The sequence below is a fragment of the Pithys albifrons genome, chromosome 15, assembly GCF_047495875.1.
Source record: "Pithys albifrons albifrons isolate INPA30051 chromosome 15, PitAlb_v1, whole genome shotgun sequence".
In the NCBI taxonomy this organism is placed as follows: domain Eukaryota; kingdom Metazoa; phylum Chordata; class Aves; order Passeriformes; family Thamnophilidae; genus Pithys; species Pithys albifrons.
Genome location: NC_092472.1, coordinates 6,892,420 through 6,906,203, shown reverse-complemented (window position 1 = coordinate 6,906,203; position 13,784 = coordinate 6,892,420).

The window sequence follows — 13,784 nt, the reverse complement described above, 5'->3', positions numbered from 1 at the left end:
TTGGAAAAGAAGGAGAAGTTCTTTAAAGAAGTTATCCTTGAAGCCATGTATTTAGTAGTACTCACAAAAGGGGTAGATGTATGTGGATAGTGAGAGTTTAGAACAATTGACTTCACAAACAATAGCTCAAATAAATTCCTGTCACATTATGGTGCTGGTGCCTGAATAAGATTATGACAAAACTGTGTAGTCCATCTTGCCTTGACTTTGTGTCTTCAAACCCACCCCTGAGACACAAGTATTTTAGCCATTGATGAGCCATTGTCACCAAGGGGCACATATTTGCACATGCAAAGGAGGAGGAATATCACTGAATAAAGAAGCAGAGTAACAGCAGGTAGCTGAATTACAGGAGCTTCTTTGTGGCCTTGGTTGCTTTCCTGCTTATTTTGGTTGTGTTGGTTGTTTTTCTGATTAAGACATTCTGATTATGGTGATTACTTCTAAGTGGCAGCTGGTTCTCTCTTCCACCTGAAACCTGAAGTTAGAATTTCTCCTTTGCTTTCTAAATTGAAGAGCTCTTTCCTACCTGTCCTCTTCTCATGTGGGTGAGTTTAACTTAAGAAAGCATCACTTGATTTTCTTGTTCATAATTTCACAGACTGAAATTTCAGGTTATGGAATATCAAATTGCTTTAACAGTCTTAATATTTCCTCCCATTTTAAACATGCTTCTTTTGAATCCAAAAGTGAAAAAGGAGCTAATTCAGGTCTCTGGTCTTGTGTAAGGACTACTAACAGAAATAGATCTATTAATAAGATATCCATCTTCTGTCTTATAATCAAATAGACATTGATGTTTTTAATGCACATCATTGCACTTCCAGAAAACACAGGTAGGAAAGAAGCCTTTTCCTTCCTAACTTTCTTCCTTCCCACTTTGTGAACCTTCATGAGCCCAAAGGCTCTGTGACTGTTTCATCATGTCGTGCCCAGGAGAAGTCATGGAAGGAAAAGGCCCACCCAAACCCAAAGCTTTACTCGTACATTATTTCTCCCTCTGTGCCACTGCAAGCTGACCCCTATGGAAGTTCACCACAGCTGCTGGCCATGGGGTTTCTGGCATCAGACAACTTCAGAGCTGCTGAAACAATCTATCCATCTCCCAGCACCTCCCAAAAATATTGATGCCTGGACTCAGGCTGAAGACATTAGAGTTCAATACTGTGTATTCATTTCCATGACAGGCTACTTTATATAAGTTCAAGTTCAGCTTCATTTGTTAAAATTCTGCCCCAAATGGAGAGGCCCTCATTGATTTTTCTGTTCAGCCATTACTGTTGTTGCTAAATTCTTTCCATCTTAGTTGTCATTTTTTAAAACATGGTCCTGACTTCAGACAGTCCCATGTCTTCCTGAGATATGCTGGTGCTGGATTTAATGGCAGGTTGTTAAGAGTGCAATGGTTTGGGATTGTGACTGAGTTATTCAGTAACAAATGGAGACAAAATATGCTGTGAAACAGCAAGAGTTGCCTGATGCTGTAAAAGTTGGACTTAGAGGGTTTCTTTCTTTTCCCTAAATTTAATGAATCACTTCAGCACCTGAAGAAGTGAGTGAGTGGCTCTGACCTGCATCAGGAAGAGCATAAGCCCACGACCCAAAAACTTGCTCGAGTGAAAACCTACTGAAACCTGTGCAGTCCTCAGAGAGTTGCACTGTGCTTTCAGGTCATCAGACAGATGCTGGAACACCACAGACATTTCTGTGCGAGATTTTAAAGATCTTTAGGAATAGAAAGCAGTAGTTTTCTGTTGTGTTTGTTTTTGTTTTTGTTTTTTTTTAACTTAATCTGAAGTTGTTTTTCCAACTCAGGAGTTCTATGTAGCACAGGAGTTCCTGCTACTTAAGCTTGACCCTGTGAGATATTCAGCAGCCTTATGAATACCAACTCTCCAAAAAAGAAATGTTTTAAAGGTGGAGTTTACTCTCATGAACATTGACTGCCTTTGAAACTAGAACCCTTAAAGCAGGGAAAATACTTTGTTACTTCCACGGGTGCTTTACTCAGTCAGCATGGTTGGCTCAGAGGAGGCAACTGCCAAACGGAATGAAAGTTGGCAAATGAGAAAGGAGGGGATGAAGAGGACTTGCTTTGAGCAGGCAGCAAAGATGAGCACAATTGAAAAACTGATTGTGGCTTGAAGAGACTTTAAGTTGGGAATTAAGAAGAAAACAGTGTTTGGTTGAGAAGGAGACCTGGAAGAAATGGGATTCAAATGCACTTCAGGAGTAGCAAAGTTTAAAGATTTAACCTAAATGATCATGCTCCCCAAACCCAGGGCCATCTCTTGGCAGGTTTGTGTTGAGATTTGACAGCTAGAAATCCTTGTGCACAGAAATCACTGACTGTGGATTTTGTGCTCAGTCACGGTTAGAGCCATAGTAGTGGTTTGTGAGGCAGAAAAGAAAGAATTCTCAAAGTTAGTTCAAAGCCTAAGGAAAGTTAAGATCTTCAGGTCAGGAGATATATAACCTGAGCTGGATTGGTGTAGGAGGGTAGGAAAAAACATTAATCTAATTCTTTAAAAGATTATAGGATGTTTTTTTGGGGGAAATAGTCAATTGTTGCAATATACGGGTTCTCATAAAGACACAACTTTTTCATTAAGCCAGTTCTTTTAGGTCCAAAATAGAATCTGTGATCAAATTTGATAATTTCTCAGTCCAGATCCATTACTGGATTATTCTAATACAATTATATGGGGTTATGTGTGTACATGTATGTGATTCTTTTTTGCTGTTGTTCTTTGGAAAGAACTTTATTAATATTTCACAGTATGAATAATCAGTCATTTCCTCACATATGTTGCCAGATGACAGATTTACTTTGTCTTTCTCCTTCATACAAGGAGTTAAATACAGCAAAGATTATATTTAGTACTAGTAGCATAACTAGAAGCAATATTATTTTATCTGCAGTTGTGACTGTGAAGTCCTAATTCTGGTGAATCTCTAACCCTGGGAGTCAGGAGATTCCTGTGTAATAGCACAGTCTTGCTGTGGCTCCATCTGCACCCCGGGCAGCTTTCTCTCTGCTAAATATCCCTAAATATACGGTGCCCATTTTGACCTGTCACTGGAATATTGGCAAGAGAACAGAGAATGAGATGGATTTGATGCTTCTTTCACTTGAGGGTCAATCTCAGTGTTTTATTTTGCCAGATAATTCTGAAGAACTGTATCATGGATAGGTATTGTAGAAAATGTTTTCGAAGGCACTCACTGATCCTGTTGAATTCTTTATCTCCTCTTTCTGCTCATGCACATTTGTATAAATATCTATTAATACTCATTTTGAGAAAGGTGTGCAAATGCTGTTTTGACTAATTTAACATCTGCTACTTGAGGGCAAGTTTTTTCTGTACTGAAAGAGAAATAAGATTGACAAAGTTAATAAGGATCCTAGTGAAGAAAACGTACATCATATATAAAAAACCAGTAGAAACCAACAACCCAAATCCTTTGAGTGTTTAGGTTTGGTATATCATCTACTAAACTATTTGAACACCTACATGAATTACTATGCCTAGCACAGCCTCCCAAATCAGACCCTAAGTACACCTGAATCACTGTGGGAAATTGAGATTCCCACTGCTTTACAACAAATAAGAATGTGCAAAGCCTCTGATCTCCTCAATGCTCTGCTCAATTTGCAAGCTCATATAATTAAAAATATTTTGATTATCCTTTAAAGTTTATGCTGATTTCATACTACAAAGTTAATTCAATGTGGTCCCATCAAAAATTGCAAAGAACAGAAAGTTTCCCAGTGCAGTTACTGCATGTTGTGTGAAATACAGTGTCAGATTGGTAATGAGATGAGTTGTACTAAAATTTTCCTCTGAAGATTATAATAATTTTAGGTATCCCATCAGGACCTGGTAACTTGAAATACCTTTTTGCTTTTGTGTGGTTTTCCTTGCAAAAATGAGGTAATAATGAGTCAGTCAGGAGAAATACTGAAATAACAGTACAGGTGTTCAGCAAGATGAATTTTCCAGCAGGTTTTTAGAAATGAACTGAAGGCTGTTCCAGTCACAATCTCTTTGCCTGAATTCTGCAGTGTGGTGCAAAGTAGTTGAAATATATAATCTGTTGGACTTACAGAAGAAATCCAAGATGCTGTGGATTACTGGATGCTGTCAGCAAAGGTTTGGGAGATATTTGAAATGAGGCAGCAAATGGCAAAGTGTTTGTTTAGTTACCCAAACAATGCAAGACTTGTGCAGCCCTGGAATTTAATGATCCTGCTCTTCCTTATTTATTGTTAAATAATAGCTTTCAATCTGTCCTTGTTAAAAATTATGTGGTAATTATTTTTTTCTGCTGAAGAGTCATGGTAGCATTAAGTTCAGCACAACACCAGAGGAGGCTCAAAGTGGAAGGTTCCAAAGTGCTCCTGCCCTGTCACATTTAAATGTCTCTCTGAGTCACACAGTGGCACATGGAAGTGGTGGAAAAACTTCCACAAGTGCTGGACTTGGCACATCCAAACAAGCTTCTGGCAGAATGAGATTTGGATCTGAGGGTACCAACTCTTGTCCTGATTTTCAGTGTGGTAGCTGAAGTGAATAAGCAGAAGACTTGGAACTCCTGAAGTGTCTTTCTAATGTACATGATATACAGCACTCTTTGACCTGCTTAGGAGGGGTAAAGGTGAACCTCCTCCCAGCAGGTGGAACTAGAGGTGCTTCTCTCTCTGCACATGTGAAACTCAGTGCAGGCCGTTGTGGTCACCTCTGCCACCACAATATTCTGAGGAAACCCCAGGATTTGTGGCTTGGCTTCTGCACTTGTCCTAGTGGGCTTGCACTGACCTCTTTGTTTCTTCAGTGTGGTTGTGTCCCTGATTTTGGGACACCCAATGGGGAGAGGCAGCTACAGGCAGCAGCATCTCCACCTGCCTGCCCTGAGTCTCAGGAATCCCTCAGGTATTACAAAAAGATAAAACCTCCAAGCTCCAGAGCTGAGCCTCGCATCAGCAAGAGGCAAACTGTCTCCAGAAAGCTCCTTCTAATTCTGCTTGACCTGAATATTTTTGCATTGTAAAGTGACTCAGATAGTAGAGCTGTGGCTTGGGTTTAGTCCCACTGAAATGGGTCAGGAATGGAGGAGGAAAAGGTGTGAGTAGAGCTGGGAAGGGAGAGTGTCCTCCCCTGTATGCAAGGCACTATTAAAAGCTTGTAGGAGTTAGCAGAAGTTTCACTTTAGCCCAGGGCTGCTCAGGAAGATGAGCTCTGTGGGCACCGAGGCTTTGGGACCTCAGGAGAGGTGTCTCACCTGGAGGACACAGGGAAACCCAAAATGATGGGGAAGGCAGGAAGAGCATGACAGAATGCTGCCCATGTGGCTCTGAGGAAAGGAATCAGGGGACTTAAACCTCTGAGGGGATGTAAAAAAAATCTATCTCATGAATCTATTTCCTCTGATTACAGGACTTGGTATGTTATTTTAAAAGAAGGTTGCTGGTGTCAGGGCATTACTGTTTGAGAACTGTATTTGTCCTGACAATCTCAGCATCCTGAAATTTGTCTCTTTGGGGTGAAACAGGGCAGCAGTGCCCAGGAGGGAAAAGTGACTGATGTTTGCCAGACCTGCCAGTTCCCAGCTCTGCCCTGGGTTCCTGCACACACTCCAACAGCAGTTTTCCCTCAGCATCCTCAGCACTCTGACAAAAGAACTAATTAATCAGTTTGCCCACTAATCTCTTGTATCATTGATTCCTTCTAAACCTCTGTCTGTCACCACAGCTCCATTTTGGATTCTGTCTCTTTTCTGAAACTGGCCCTTAGCAGTACAGTGAAACAAAACAAGAAGAGCAATAAATCCAAGGCAAAAGTATTTAATTTTTTTCATTAATAATTTTGTATGAGGATTTTTTGGAGATAAGATGTCAATAACTTTATTTTGGATTAAGTTTTATCTTCTATAAGATTTAAACTATTTCCACATTATTTTCACTCTCTTAATATTTTTCTCCAGTGTACTCTTGCCTTCAGAAAGCTGTTGAAAATCCTTCTCTGAGTTGCTACTTACTGTTCACTCATCCCCACTTTATGGTCCCTTATGAATAACAAGATTCCTGGTGTCACTTCCAAAAGAGTGAGTTTTCTAAGAGGAACTAAAAAATATATTCTTTGTTTAAGTTTAAGCTTATGATCTACTTGAAAATTTGGAGAACAATTTGCTTTTATGCTACTAATTTCAGGCTGTCATTTCATGCTTCTTGTTCATATCTAATTTATTAGATCACTCTGTGCAGACTTTTTCTTTCAGTCTAAGTCAGTACCTGTAATTAAAGCTGTCTGTAACTAATAATGAGTAATTTATTGCACAAAAATATTGCCTTAAAAAAACTCCACACCTTAAAATGTGCATGGTGAAGATTTCTAAGCTTCCTAACTACTTGTAAATTAATCATGTGTGGAGAGATGTCCAAAAAAAGTTGCTGGTTTTGGTGGTGGATTGGTTGATTTAAGCACACAGTGTTTTGGTGCTGTGTGGGGTACTGAGGTGCAGACTCCACACCTTTCAGAGATAACCAGATAGGAAGGTCAAATTGCCTTTAGGCAGCGAATATGGAATCATAGAATCACAGAATCATAGAATGGATTGGGTTGGAAAAGACCTCCGAGATCATCGAGTCCAACCCTTGGTCCAGCTCTAGTCCATTTACCAGATCATGGCACTCAGTGCCACGGCCAATCTGCATTTAAAAATCTCTAGGGATGGTGTATTTTAGTATCTTAGTTTACTTTTAAAAATAATTTACTTACATCTTTTTCTGGAATGACATTTTATGAATTTATTTTCTGTAGAAATTTAATGTTGTTTGCATGAATAATGATTTGGCAATACCAGGCGTAGCAAACATGGAAAAGATAATACAAGACATGACCAGAATTATGATCCAGTTATCAAGTACATTCTGCCAGGTATTGGTTTGTTCAAAGCATGGATCCAATATCTCACCATTTCTAGTCTGGTGCTTGGTTTCTTAATTATATGGAAAGATGATGAAGGTCTTCCAATCATCACTAAAAGGGCACATTTTGGCAAAAACACATTGCCTTTCCCAGGTGCCTCATATTGGGAGAAAAGTTGTTTGAAGAAAAATGGGGATGCTGGGAAAAGAAGGATGAAAGTTGATGAAAGGCTAATTTTAAAATGCAGTAATTTGGAAGAAATACAGAAAGGGGAGTAACTAATTCAGTAAAATTAGATATTACAAAGAGAGGGAGAATTTATGAGGAGCAAAAATATGAGGGGTATTTCATTCTGTGGCTGAACCAAAGATGGTAAATTTTTAAAGTGCAATAACCGGCACAACTGAAAGGAATGTTGTTGGACTGTCATTAAAATCTGTTGTTCTTTGAAGCTTTATTTTTTAAGTAAATTTAATTTTTTGCTCTGTCCTTAAACAATTACAATATATACAAAACATTAGTGCTTCCCTGTAATTTATATATACATTTTCCTCTGCAGGTATTTCTGATTAACTTATTAAGTGATACATTTTTGTACTGTTGACCTTCCAACTCAAAAAAGTGAAATGAACAAACTTAGAAAATGGACCAAAAAAAAAGTTATTAGCTAACAAAGAATTCTATTAATTCTTTGAATTATTGTTCTTGAATAACTGTGTTCAATATTTACTTAGTTCTGGCACAGAATCCATTTGATTTTACAGGGGCTGTGGGGTGTGTATTATGCCAGATTTATGAGAAAGGCGAATTTGATTTTTGTAATAGTTGAGTGAATAGAATAAATACAGCATCTGCTTCCACAGGACATAAAGCTTGTGGAGTTTATAATTTAGCAGTAAGTTTATGGGAAAAGGCCAATATTTCTCATTTTTTGAATTAATGTTAAGATGTCTTCTTGTTTGGAATACAGAACCCTCCAGCTCTTTGAATGCTGTGCTACAATTTTAACTGTAAATACAACATAGTATCCTATTTATGAATTCCAGTCTCAAAAGCTAATTTAATTGGTGTATTCCAACTACTATTGCTTATTTCACACTTCAATAGGTAAAGATGCATTAATAATCGAAGTTTCAAACTGTAATTAACGTTAGCTTTAGGCTCCTGACAATGAAATGATTGCATTTTTATGTATGTCTTGATACACAAAGTTAATCTAACCTGTGAGTGAATAACGAAAGAAATGCACATTTACCCTCTAATGCAAATCACTACTTGTAATTATGTGTTCCCTGCAACTGCCAGGAAGGAGAAAAGCGAGACACTGGTGGCTGTAAAGTCTGTGTGGATGTGGCTCTTTCATTCCCTCCCTCCCTCCCTCTGGAGGTGACTCCAGTGAGCTTGGGTGGTGTGTTCCCTCCCGTTGCTTTGCACACTCTCCCTTCCTGTGCCATCCACTTGCTCTCTGCTGCTTTTCCCTGGCTTTGGGGAAAAGGGACAGGGTGTCTGTCTAACAAAGAAAGACTTGGGATCTTTCCATTGCCATGGAGGTTTGCTGCACAAAACCCTTCCATACCCTTCCAGCCAGAGAGTCTCTCAGAATTCCTTTTATTACCTTTCCCTTGAAGCTACAGAATAGTCTGCCAATTACTGTTATGATTCTGGAAGTAGTTAAGCTTCTCTCTTCTAATACAGGCAGGGAACATGCAGCCATAAATCACCAGCAAGCAGGATGTGAGCACAGGACAGTGAGGTCACTGGATCAGCAGTTCTGTTCTTTGCTGTGGTCCAGTGTTGATTAAACATTAGTAACAGATTTTATTGCCTGTTATGGTTATTACAAGGAACAAGTAAGCTAAAAGCAAAATACTGCCCTAATGCACTTTGCTGCCCTAAGTGTTTGTAAGAAAATTATGGCTGTGAGGTTTGTAGGCAGAAGTTTCTACCAATAAACCTCAAGGAGGTGGAAGTGAAAGAGCAAAGCTGCTGTGAGCCTGGCCTGCCTTGCCAGACCCAAGTCTGGACAGCTGAGCTTTGGATGTGGAAGGGCAGCCAGGAAAATTGGGCACTGGCACACCCCCACCTCTCCCCCTGCTCCCAGGGCCACTCTCCATTTGCATTTAAAAGTAGTGAAAAGGGTGCAAAGCTACTGAATACATTTGTCAATGAGAAATGCATTTATTACCACATTGGAAGCAAATAAAACAAAAAAAAATTTGGATTAATTGCTATTTGTGAAAGAGCTATTTATCTACTTGTTAATAAAAGCTGCAAGGCAGGTTTGACTCTTTCAGTAGGCAGTGGGGAAAAAGGTAGTGTGAGGAGCTCCATACTCTGTGGAAAGGGCATATATGTATAGGAGGGCAGTTAATATTTATTCTTTCATGCATAGTCTTTGTTCTTCTCAGTTCCTGCCCGTTTTCATCTATATTCCCATTGATACCTTTTGTCCTCCTTTTGACTCCTCACCCAATCTTTGTACTCCCACAGAATTTCTCCCTTAACAATTTTTCTGTAGGGAGCAGTGGACACAAATGCTTTCATTTAGAAATTCCATCTGGGACGTTCTCAGTTCATGACAGGAAGGAAAAAAATAAAGGGGAAGTCAGGCAGGATAATAAGCTGGGAAATTAGCATATCTCCTGTGCCTCTAAATTCTCTTCACAAATCAAGTGGTGCCTGCCTGAGATACTAAAATGCATCTCACAAAAGGCTGAGCAGATATTCAAAATAAGATTATGCTAATGTTTTGGATTTTGCTTCTTTTAAGTGACACAGCACTGGATAGACTAGTTGGAGTCACAGGTACATCTGATGTCTACTTTTTAATCCAGGATCCCCAAACCAAATAATTAGCAGATGATTCACAGAAGTCCTTAAAGAATGGTTTTGAACAGTCATGCAGGGAGGTTTGGTGCAGACAGGGTGACCTGGGTGTGATGGAGGAAGCCGTGTCTCCAGAAGCTTCCAGTAGGAAGAAGTCGCCCTATGTGCCAGTCCTGCTGTGCTGGGGACCAGCCTGGGGAGTGTCTTCCACCAGGAGCTTTGCCTTGTCCTGCTTGTGGCCTGTCTCTCCCATTCCCAGTGTCTGGCCCTTTATCAAACTCTCAGCAGCCGAGGGTTCTGCCCCCAGGAGCAGTGAGTGCTTTGTGCAGGGGGGGCTGAACTGGACAGATGCCAAAGGAACAAAATCCTCCTGTTTATATCTTACCCCAGAGGGGGCAATGGGGAGGGGGAGCAGCCCTGGGAACAGATTGCTGGGGAGATGATGCTCCTCCAAGGGTGCTGGCTGTGCTCTCCCAGCATGCAGATAAACCCCTGAGAGCTGCCAGGCCTCCTTACACACTCCACTGCCCCCATGGGCACAGCCCTGGCATGAGATCTGCTGCTGGGCTCCTGGAGAGCCACAGGAAACTCAAGAGTGGGCCCCTGAGCCATTGTAGGGACAGATCAATACTCTGACATTTGTTTAACTGCTGGGGATCTAGATAGGTGGTATTTGGTAACATGCATCACTTTATCTCTCATTATTTACTTTTTCAGCTAAAACTCCATTTCACCCTGTTTTGCAGGTTTTCAATTACATCTAATTCCAAACTCTGGTTCTTCAAATAGGATAAATTAACTGATATTAGTAGGAAAGAGAAGCCTCTCTTTCCCCTGTGATGGCAGGGCTGGTGGAGAACTGATTCTCTGCTGGGTTCTGATAATATGCAAACATGTTCCAGTGCAGCCCAAGCCCAAAGTTAGACTGGGGAAATTCACCCACAGCACTAAAATGGATGCTGCTGCTGATATATCAGTCTGCAATTTCACTTTCCCCTTTATTCTGTTAATTAATACAAGTATTATCATGTTATGCCCTGCAGATTCTCAACTGGTGCATTCACACCCAGGGAAGAGACTGTTCTGTGCCCTGTGCAAAGATAAATCTGGTATCAAGTCATCAATCGTTATTTATTTCTTGCTTTAAAAAGATTTCCTTTTTCTCCTAAGCCCTGTGGACTGAAGAGTTTTACTTCTAGTGAAAGGTGAAGAGCAGCAAGGAATGTACAGATAAAAGGCAAGAAAACCTCAGGTTTGCTGCTTCAGATAGACCAGGGTAACATTTAGTTCCTTATGCTACAATAAGTATCAAGGAACAGTCTTAGATATTGTGATATTCTGAGTTATATATCTATTTCTAATCTATATATATCTACATCTATATCATCTCCATCTATCATCTATCTAACCTATAGCTATATCTAATCTATATCCTTTATCTATGTCTGCAGCTACATCGTCTATATCTATATCATCTCTATCTATATCATCTATATATCTCTATATATGGATAAAGGTGTGCTATTTGAGGTTATTCCAAGTGATATTTTTCCATCATGATCTTCAAAATTAAGGTGATTATCAGTAGCAATTTTGGGAAGCATGTGATAAATTTCTGGTTTTAGTGTGAGATTAATCACATCTGCCAGTGTTTGGGAGAATTCCTCTGCCTTTGGAGGATCAATCCTACAGAAAAGGCCCCTCATTTTCCCAAGATTTTTGTGGTTTGCAAGTTACTTTTTTCTGCCTATTTTGTAGTAAAATGTCCTCGCTCGTGACAAAACCCAGTGTTGTATTTCGTTAAAAAAAAGAGGTGAAGCTGGGATGGATGAAAAGTAAATATTTCTATCCGTGTATTTTCACATCCTATCTGTATGGAGATGTTCAGGAGAAATAACAGTAATTATTGCTGTCACTCTGATTTTACTTATTTGCATTTGAATAAACAAGGAAGGTTTTTACAAATTGATTCTAGTTCTGTCAGTGTGACCTGAACCACTTCTGACCAAAAATAGATAAATACAATTAATATGTCCTCCTTCATCTCTTGACCTGGTTGTGGACTTTGATAATGTCAGGCCCATTTGTAGAAATGGAGGAACCGTTTTAGATGGAAATTAAATTAATACTGAAAAATGCAAAATGTGTTTTGAATTATAGGAAAAATTAATGGGAAAAATGCATATATATCTCAAAATAATGATGTTATTTTCAAATGTGCTGGTATTTAAAAGGAAAGAGAGAAGACTTATAAAAACTAAGCCAAATGATTTTCACCCCAGTTTCTGCCTGTTTTTTCCCCAAAGAAACCAAGTAATAATTGCCTGGTTAATTACTCACTGCAGATGTAAAATATTTTATTTCCTGACATTTTTATGTCTCCATATTTCAGTCCAGATCTGACAAGTGACAGATATTCCATGGCTCATTTGTGCATTGAGCTCTTGTTTTCTAATCATGAGATTGTCTTAAAATACAAATATGGAAATCAATATACAGATGCTTTTAACAAAGAGAGCATTGTAAAGGATCTGCTGAATTAGCTTCTGTGGGATCATCTGTCACATTACTGACAGCCCAGCTCTTAACAATGATGGTATAATCTAAAGTGTTCAGTCTAAAGTTGTGTTAGATTTATAATGTTTTAATTGTGATCTACTTTGTTATACTTTGAGTGAGCCAGACCAGATGGTATGAGGAATATATTAATTAAATTAAGGGGATATTATAAAGATACATGAGCTCTTTCCATTTTCAGAAAGGTTGAGCATTCCTTTCTATTCTTGCATTTATGTTTAATCTTTCCAAATGTCATGAATAATTGTATTTTATTGACAACAGTAAAGAAAACCACCCAGTTTTAGTGCCTTTAAAAAAAAAAGTTAATTTTGAATCAAATACTTTTCACTTGCTTTGGTTAATGGAAATGTTTTCAAAATGAACTCCATATGATAGATTAAGTTATCCTGTATAAACCTCTGAAATGCCAATGATGGATTCCTACTCAAACAATTCACAATTATACTGGTGAATATTTTGGTTGTAGGAGTCTGCTATTTTAAAATTAATATGGGATGGAGAGTCATTATAACAAACTGCTGCCTCTGTGGCTGTAAAATCCTCACAGCTGTTGGTATTGATCAGCACAATCTGCCTGTCCTTTGCCCTGAGCTGAGGCTGCAGCACAGACACTTTCTAGGCAATTCCACGGCTAAATTTTGGCTTGCTTGGCTTTAGTATCCCAGCAGGAGCTCTGTGTGTGTACAAACAGTATCCTTACCTTGCTGTATAGAAATGGGCACATCAGAGTCCCCTGGATGGTTTGAATCCATGGAATGCTCAAGTCTTGTCACTTGTAGATGCTGCTGAGAGCAGGATCTCTCTCAGATGAGCCTTTGCTCCTGCCCTGGCTGTCTCTGGAATGTTGCTGCCTTTCCAGCACTGCCATCCCAGCCATTTTCCAGATGCTCTTTCCCAGCTGTGTTGTTCCTGTGAGGCTTTGTACAGCTCCTCTGAGCCAGGAGCAGGAATCAAGGAGAGAAGCAAGAGGATGAGGGCAAGAAGTTCCACAGTGAGCAAGGCAGAGAAGTTTAGTGTAGATATTTTCCCTCTCTCTTACAGTGGCTTCTCTTTTTCCCTGTTACAAACATCTGCTTTATTTGCTGTGCCCTTTCTGCATTGGTAGCAGGGACATCTCAGGGCATGTGTTGTTGTTTATATATACTGGCATAAAAATATATTTATAAATTGCACCAACACAAACTGGAAGGTCAAAAAGCTAGAAAAGAGAGATGGGATGGGCTCTTTAGTGTGGTGTTTGTTTGCATGTGGCTTGTGCTTATTAGACAACTAAATCAGCCTGTGTTTGGAGTATACACATGGTTTATTTCCAAGAGCCATAGTCATTTTGAGACTGGTAACCTCTCCCATAACATTATGTCAACGTTTCTGTGCCTAATGACTGAAAACTAATCCTCTGGATTTGACATTTGTCCATGTTAAGTGTCCCCCCACCCCCAAATGCTACAT